The sequence below is a fragment of the Suricata suricatta genome, chromosome 16 (genome assembly GCF_006229205.1).
Source record: "Suricata suricatta isolate VVHF042 chromosome 16, meerkat_22Aug2017_6uvM2_HiC, whole genome shotgun sequence".
Classification (NCBI taxonomy): Eukaryota; Metazoa; Chordata; class Mammalia; order Carnivora; family Herpestidae; genus Suricata; species Suricata suricatta.
Genome location: NC_043715.1, coordinates 35,533,073 through 35,541,183, shown reverse-complemented (window position 1 = coordinate 35,541,183; position 8,111 = coordinate 35,533,073). Strand labels below are relative to the sequence as shown.

The window sequence follows — 8,111 nt, the reverse complement described above, 5'->3', positions numbered from 1 at the left end:
AGGAGAAACCTAATGGAGGACCATGGGGAGGGGAAGGGGGAAAGAGAGTTAGGGAGAGAGAGGGACACAAATCTGAGAGACTATTGAACACTGAAAATGAACTGAGGGTTGAAGGGGGAAGCGGAGGGGGAAAAGAGGTGATAATGGAGGAGGGCACATGTGGGGAAGAGCACTGGGTGTTATATGGAAAACCATTTGACAATAAACTATTAAAAAATAAATAAAATAAAAATAAATATAAAAGTCAAAAAAAAACCAAGAAAAGTTTCTTTTAAAATATTCAATTAAATTTAAATCCTTTTAGACTTCTCTTGCTCAAGTCTCCCTCCAACATTTTCACATCCCAGATCCAAACTGGACACAGTATTTTAAGACAGAAGTCATAAATTGCAAAGCCCACAGAGGCCAGACTAGTAACATCAGCAGGAAAGCCCAGTGGAGGCTGGGAAAAGTGCTTGGGCTCTGGTGAGCAAAGAGGACACACCTAGAAATCATTAAGTGCTCAGCCCCATCCAAAGTTGTCACACTTACTGATTTAACAAATAATAATAAGTTGAAAATCAGGACTTCTCTGTGAATCTCTTTTCTCATTGTTGAAAACAAATGTACTTTTTTTTTTCAAAAATTTTGGGACAAATAAAACATGTCAGCAAGACACAGACATCACCTATCTTTCTACCAGCTTATGACATTTGATCTTAAAGACTGTCAAACATGGAAAAACTTCATTTTCCCAACCTTTGCATTGTCTCAAGATGATAATGGCTGACACTTACTGAGCACGTTCTATGTGTAAGACACTGTTAGGCATTGTATATGACTTCCTCACTTAATTCACAGAAAACCTGAGGGGTCCCAGGATGTAGAAGACCAGATGTAGTTGGACCTCGCTGCTTTCCTTGGAGGAAGTCCCCTGGATACAAGTCAGCCTTTCTGCCCGGATTTCCCTGGGGTTATACCAAACATGAGAGTGGTCTGATGGAACCTAAAGCTGGAACCCTCTGGCCAGGTAGATGTCCCTGGTGGCCTTCTCTTTTCAGCTCATACCCCACAGCCCATAGCCTTCTCTATAAACTGGACTCACTGAAGCAAGGACTGTGTTTTAAGTAGCAGTGTATCCTCAGGGCAAATTTCACTTAATAAAGCAAGATATCATTAAACCCACCAGTTGGTAACTTTCCATTGCTATTGAAGCCCTCTGAAAGGCTAATGAAAGCTATTGGTCTTCTCCTTCAAAATATGTGCCTGTTAAACCAAATGCTCCATCTGATTTCAGAGAGTTGTCCCATCTATGAGCCTGAGTTAAAAATTCCTGATCCAAAAACAAAAACTCTTGATTCAATCACAAATTTCTTCTTTATAGCCTAGTCATTTTTTTAATGTTTATTTATTTATTTCTTTTTAATAGAGAAAGAGAGAGTGCAAGCAGGGGAGGGCAGAGAGAAAGAGGGAGACACAGAATCCAAAGTAGGCTCCAGGCTCTGAGCTGTCTGCATAGAACCTGACATGGGGCTCAAACTCACAAACCGTGAGATCGTGACCTGAGCCAAAGTCAGATGTTTAACCGACTGAGCCACCCAGGCACCTCTAGATTAATCTATCTCACAGACTTGTCTCAGATCATATTGTAAGTTGTTGGCAGGCTTAAGAACTACTGATTCTTTGTTTGTTTCTTTGTTTGTTTTTATGGTCTGTGGTTTACATGGAATAAAAACAAACTCAAATTTCAAAAAAAGAGGAAATACAGAATTTTACTTTGAGATTATGAAAAAGTTCTGGAGGTGAATGACAGTAATGGCTGTACACCATGTGAATGGAATATCACTGAATTGTACACCTAAAAATGATCAAAATAGCTTTATGTTAAATATATCTCATCACAATAAAAAAGGCAAATGTTTCAAATAGAGTAAAAGGGAAGAGTGCATTGTAGGGGCATGAAAGTACATCAAGGAGGCCACTGGCCACTAGGCCTCAGGAAGGAACTGGAAAATTCCATTTGTTTCTCATCTCTCCTCCTTTGTGGCTTCTCCCTTACTCTGTTCTTCCAGTTTCTGCCCATTCCACAGCTGTCGAGTTTCTATTTCCTCAATCAATCCAAGCTGAATGGTTATATCTCAGACACAGGTACAAACTCCCTGGAGGAAGAAACTGATTGTCCCAATGTGAAACAAATAATAACATCTGGCCAGAAGAGTAGGGTCACTTAATACAAGTATGGCAACCAGAGAAGGTATCCACCACTGGCCCAATGGAGAAAAAAAACAATGTAGATGAATATCACAGAAATGAAGAAATTGGAAGCAACAAACTAGGTGTGCAGAGGGTAACAGAGAACTTATATTATTGAGTACAAAGAGGAAGAAACAGACTGCAGAATGAGATCAGAACTTCTTCAACTTAAATGTACAGGCAAAACACTAGTATCTCATTAAAATATAACATGGAGCAGGGCCTGAGATTCTGTATTTCTAGCAATCTCCAGGTGATGCTGCTGGTTTGAAGGCCACACTTTGAGTAGTCAGGCAATAGAACACAAGCACAATCATGAAATTAAAAACTCATGTCAAAATAGAAGCACCTGAGTGGTTCAGTTGGAAGCATCCAACTCTTGATTTCAGCTCAGGTCATGTTCTCATGGTTCATAAGTTTGAGCCCTACATGGGGCTCTATATGCTGGCAGAGAGTCTGCTTGGAATTCTCCACCCCTCCCCTGCTCCTGCTCCCGTTCTCTCTCTCTCAAAATAAATAAACAAACATTTTTTTAAGTTTAAAACAACTCATGAAAAAAGAATTCTCCCTATCTTACAATGAAACATACATTCTTCAAACATATATCAAACACAAGATGAGTACCTAAGGGGTTGGAGAGGCAAGGGTGTGGACGTGAGATGAGAACACAGGGAAAAACAAGTGTACAGAAAAAAAGAGAGACCTTGCTCAAGCTGGTGGTGAGAAAGCATGCTGAGAACTTAGAATGATTAATTCAGTTGTCTGTGCCTTTTGTACAAGGGAGGAGGAGGACAAGGAGGAAGATGAGGAGGAGGAGGAAAGGAAAAGAGAAGATATGAAGTGGGAGCAACAGGACTTTTGGGCACTCCCCCTGTGGGGAGGTTCTCAGTGAAAGGAGCTGCCAAGAGCTGAACAAGCACCCCACACAGGGCTTCCCACAATTCACCTTGTAGCTTCCCTGCCCGTGTTGCTTGACAGGCTTGTCTGGGCAATCCATACAGGCTTTCTGTTCTATATCCCTTCAGGGACGTTTGAAGTGACAGCCTACTTTTCACATGTAAGAAGATAGCTTCATGAGGGCGGTGAGATTTAAAATCCACTGCCCTATATTCCATACATGGATTGGAAGAACAAATATTGTTAAAATGCTCATACTACCTAAAGCAATCTATATATTCAATGCAATCCCAATCAAAATAACACCAGCATTCTTCACAGAGCTAGAACAAGCATTCCTAAAATTTTTATGGAACCAGAAAAGACCCCAAATAGCCAAAGCAATCCTCAAAAAAGAAAACCAAAGCAGGAGGCATCACAATCCCAGACTTCAAGGTATATTATTGCAAAGCTGTAATCATCAAAACAGTATGGTACTGGCACAAAAACAGACACTCAGATCAATGGAACAGAATAGGGAGCCCAAAAATGGACCCACAAACATATGGTCAATTCATCTTTGACAAAGCAGAAAGGAATATTCAATGGAATAAAGACAGAATCTTTAGCAAGTGGTTCTGGGAAAACTGTACAGCGACGTGCAGAAAAATGAACCTGGACCATTTCTTACACCATACACAAAAATAAACTCAGAATGGATGAAAGATCTAAATGTAAGGAACCCATGAAAATCCTTGAGGAGAAAGAAGGCAACAACCTCTTTGATTTCAGCTGCAGCAACTTCTTATCCAACACGTCTCTGGGGGTAGGGGAAACAAAAGCAAAAGTTAACTTTTGGGACCTCATCAAAATAAAATGAAAACTTCTGCACAGCAAAAGAAACAATCAGAAAAACTAAAAGGCAACCGATGGAATGGGAGAAAATATTTGCAAACAACATATCAGATAAAGGGTTGGTATCCAAAATCTATAAAGAACTTATCAAAACTCAATACCCAAAAAAACAAATAACCCAGTGAAGAAATGGGAAAAAGACATGAATAAACACTTTTCCAAAGAAGACATCCAGATGGCCAAGAGACACATGAAAAGATGCTCAACATCACTCATCATCAGGGAAATACAAATCAAAATCACAATGAGATACCATGTCACACCTGTCAGACCGGCTAACATTAACAAGTCAGGCAGCAACAGATGTTGATGAGGATGCAAAGATAAAGGATCTCTTTTGCACTGATGCTGGGAATGCAAACTGGTGCAGCCACTCCGGAAAGCAGTATGGAGTTTTCTCAAAAAATTAAAAATAGAAATACCCTACAACCCTGCAATTGCACTACTCGGTATCTATCCAAGGGATGTAAGTGTGCAATGCAAAGGGGCACATGTACCCCAATGTTAGCAATGATACCATCAATAGCCAAAGTATGGAAGGAACCCAAATGTCTATCATTGGATGAAGTGGATAAAAAAGATGTGGTATATATACACAATGGAGTATTACTCAGCAATCAAAAAGAATGAAATCTTGCTATTTGCAACAGTGTGGATAGAACTAGAGGGTATTATGCTAAGCAAAATTAGTCAGTCAGAGAAAGACAAATACCATATGACTTCACTCTTATGAGAACTTTAAGCTACAAAATAGATGAACATAAGGGAAGGGAAGCAAAAATGACACAAAAACAGGAAAAGGGACAAAACTTAAGAGACACTTAAATATAGAGAACAAACTGAGGGTTGCTGGAGGAGTCATGGAAGGAGGGAAGGTCTAAATGGGTGAGGGGCACTTTTGGGATGAACATTGGGTGTTATACATAAGGGATGAATAACTGAAATCTACTCCTGAAATCATTATTGCACTATATGCTAGCTAACTTGAATGTAACAGTGGCACACTGGGCCTGCAGGTGTGTGATATGCCTGGCTCCCCAACTATCCTTCTGAGAGCACAAAGCATAAACCAAGAACCCCTGGGAATAGCACTCTAGAAAAGTCAAGTGTCATCTGCCTGGTAAATCACACTTGACTTTTTGCTAAAATCAAGACAATTACTAGATTGTTCCTGATCCTCTTAAGTATGGCTTGATGGCCCTTGAGCCAAATTAAATGTAAGATGGGTCTGGGAAAGGGAAAAATGAAATAGGCTCTACTGAGTTCACATAAGGATTTCACTTCTCAAGAGGTAATATCATAGTCCTTATAGGTTGCACTGAATAAAAGACGAGGTTGGCTTAATAGGTGTTCATTTGTTTTTCAGGGAAACTGTATCTCACTTAGATCACTAAAACATTACTTTTTCAAATAATAATAAACATTCAGCTAATGCACCCTTTAACCACCCATCCTCACGACTAGTCTCCTCTCTCCATTTCGGAAACAACTACCATTACCAACGTGGTGTATATTCTTTCCAGACTCTCTTTATGCATTTACATATATGTGTTATTTCTTTTTTATTTGGTTTTATGTAAATTATTTCATACTGTACTTTCATTTGTACAACTTTCCTTTTTTTCTCTACGCTATGTCTTACAAGTTATTGCATATTAGTTACATAAATATTATTATTATTATTGTTTAATGCTAATAAATCTTATTATTGTAATACTTGTACGTAGTATTTACATAGTATTTCACGGTAACTTTATGCCATTATTTATTTAACATTAAGTGGGCAATCTACTTCAGATTATGCCATTATTTATTTAGCATTCCTCAATAATGAACCCTTCTTTCAAAACTTTCACTATTACAATGCTGTGATGAACAGCCTTGTCCACACTTCCAGTCCAAGGCACCAGTGAGTATTTTTCTAGAGTAGATACCACAAGTAAAATTGCTCAGTCAGAGGAATTACACATTAATTTGACACTTGATCTTAGCCAAAAGGCCGAGAAGCGATCACATTAATTTTAATAGCTCCTACCAAATTTCTCTCCAAAGTGGCTGAATTTACTCTCCCAAAGCAGTGCTTATCTCTCCTATAGATGTTGATAAGGCCATCTTCCTTCAAACTTATTTGGCATCTTTTCCTAAATCCCTCCAGTCCTACTGTGACCAATAATAGTACAAGAGTGCCATTGAGACAGCCTTGAACAAGCAGAACTCATGGCCACATAAATGAAACCCTGCACTGAGCACCAGAATTACCTGTAGTATCCCAAGCTTTCTCCCCAGGATCTACAGCGCACACATAGCTTGCCAGAGGAGACACTCCATGTAAGCGAAAGCACTGGTATAAGCAGAAAAACCTGGTACCTAGTCCTGGTTTGGAGCCTATTAACAGTGTCCATGACTTTGAGCACAGATCTCTAATATTATGTATCCTTTTTTCCATCTCTAAAATGATATCTACCTCACACTTAAAGGCTCGCAGTAAAATAAGAAAATGGAAAAACAGAACAAAAACATGCAAACAAACAAACAAAACCCCTCACTTTAGCACCAAACTGCTAGAGAAGCTGTTGACTGCTCTAATTAAGAACACTCTTTGGTTCCTGTGTTTCAGCCTAACATCACTCAAACCTAATTTGGAAGTGGCAGTTCCCACCAAAAAGCATTGGACAAATCCTTCTTCCTACCATCACATCAGCAAAGGACAGCATCCAGAGACCTGTAAGTAAAAGGTATTCACTTAGTCATTGAACACAGCTGAGCAACTGCCTCCCACAAACACAGCCAGACTTGGCCACCCTTCATCAGGGACCAATGGGCTGCTCTCCGCACACCCTATTGGAAGGCAGCAAGACTCCCAGGGGATGCAGCTGATGGACCGTAGGTGACCTTAGAGCAGTAGTTCTCTACGTTGGCTGCACACAGGGATCACCTGAGGAACTTTATAAAGTAAGGATGCCAGGGTCCCACCACCAGAGATCCAGATTTAATTGATCTTGAATGTGGCTTAGGAAGAGATGTTTTAAAAGTTTTCCCACTGATTCTAATATGCAGCCAATGTTAACAACTATTGTCTTAGAGGAATTGCAGACGTAAAATCTGACAATACTCTGCAATTAGGATCAAGAGCCTTTAACCGTTGGTAAATGTTGAAGATGAGTGATCTTCACGTTGGGGAAATAGTTATGCGGTCTACTTTTATTTGTGTTTTATTTTAGCTTTTTATGATGAACACTTCTCAAGAAAAAAAGGAAGATCTCTAAATAAAGAGACACTCAGAATTGAGAGCATATAACATAAGAAAAATGAGAGACACAGAGGAATAGCAGCAGAACCTGAACAAAACAGCATAAGACAAAGGTGAACCATACCAGGCCAAGTGTTTTCACTATAATCTTAGTAAAAAGAAGCTGTACAGCGATAGCAGACCCCCACTGAATAATTTCTTTAGTTTTCTATACACAATTACATACAACAATTTTGAAGTAGGGTTTAATAATTCTCAGTTAATTCCTTCTGCTCTCTTCAGGATTAAATTCAATGAGACTGAGGCTTCTGGAATTTGCAAGGCAGAGAACCAGAAAAGAAGAAATTACACAAAGAATTCCAAAATTCTACATAGGAATGCCCTCTAGTCTCGTGCTAACCACTAACCCTCAGTTGTGCAGAAGAAACCCTAAAAGGCTGGGCACAGAGTGTCAAGGGAGCTCACCCCAATCTAGAGGATGTTCCGGCTCCCAGAAGGAGGGGAGAGTTTTGTTAACATCCAGGGCATTCAGTGTGGAGCACAGAGGGGCATGCACTAGTGGTAGGGGTCAAATAACCTGGAAAGGCTCTTTTACGCCCAACCTAACAAAGCTTCACCAGTCTCTAAGTGTCAAGGTAAAGTTCAAGTAACTTAATGACAGTCATTTAACTGTTAGGACTACATCAAACATCCCTGGAAGGAACCCAACAAAATTCAGCAATGTAAAATCCACAATGTCCACCATTTAATTGATGTAATGACTATACAGATAAATATGAGATAAAGCAAATATAATGAAATGTGAACTGTAGAATCTAGGTGGTAGGTTAAATTTTTT

At 39.5% G+C, this 8,111-nt stretch overlaps 1 long non-coding RNA gene across 1 annotated transcript in view; it reads right to left on the bottom strand.

Moving 5' to 3' along the window:
• LOC115280544 overlaps positions 1-8,111 on the bottom strand; it is a 35,442-nt gene that overhangs the window by 19,776 nt on the left and 7,555 nt on the right. The window contains exon 2 of the long non-coding RNA XR_003903832.1: positions 6,714-6,745. This is a non-coding gene — a long non-coding RNA (uncharacterized LOC115280544). The remainder of the gene's footprint in view (positions 1-6,713; positions 6,746-8,111) is intronic.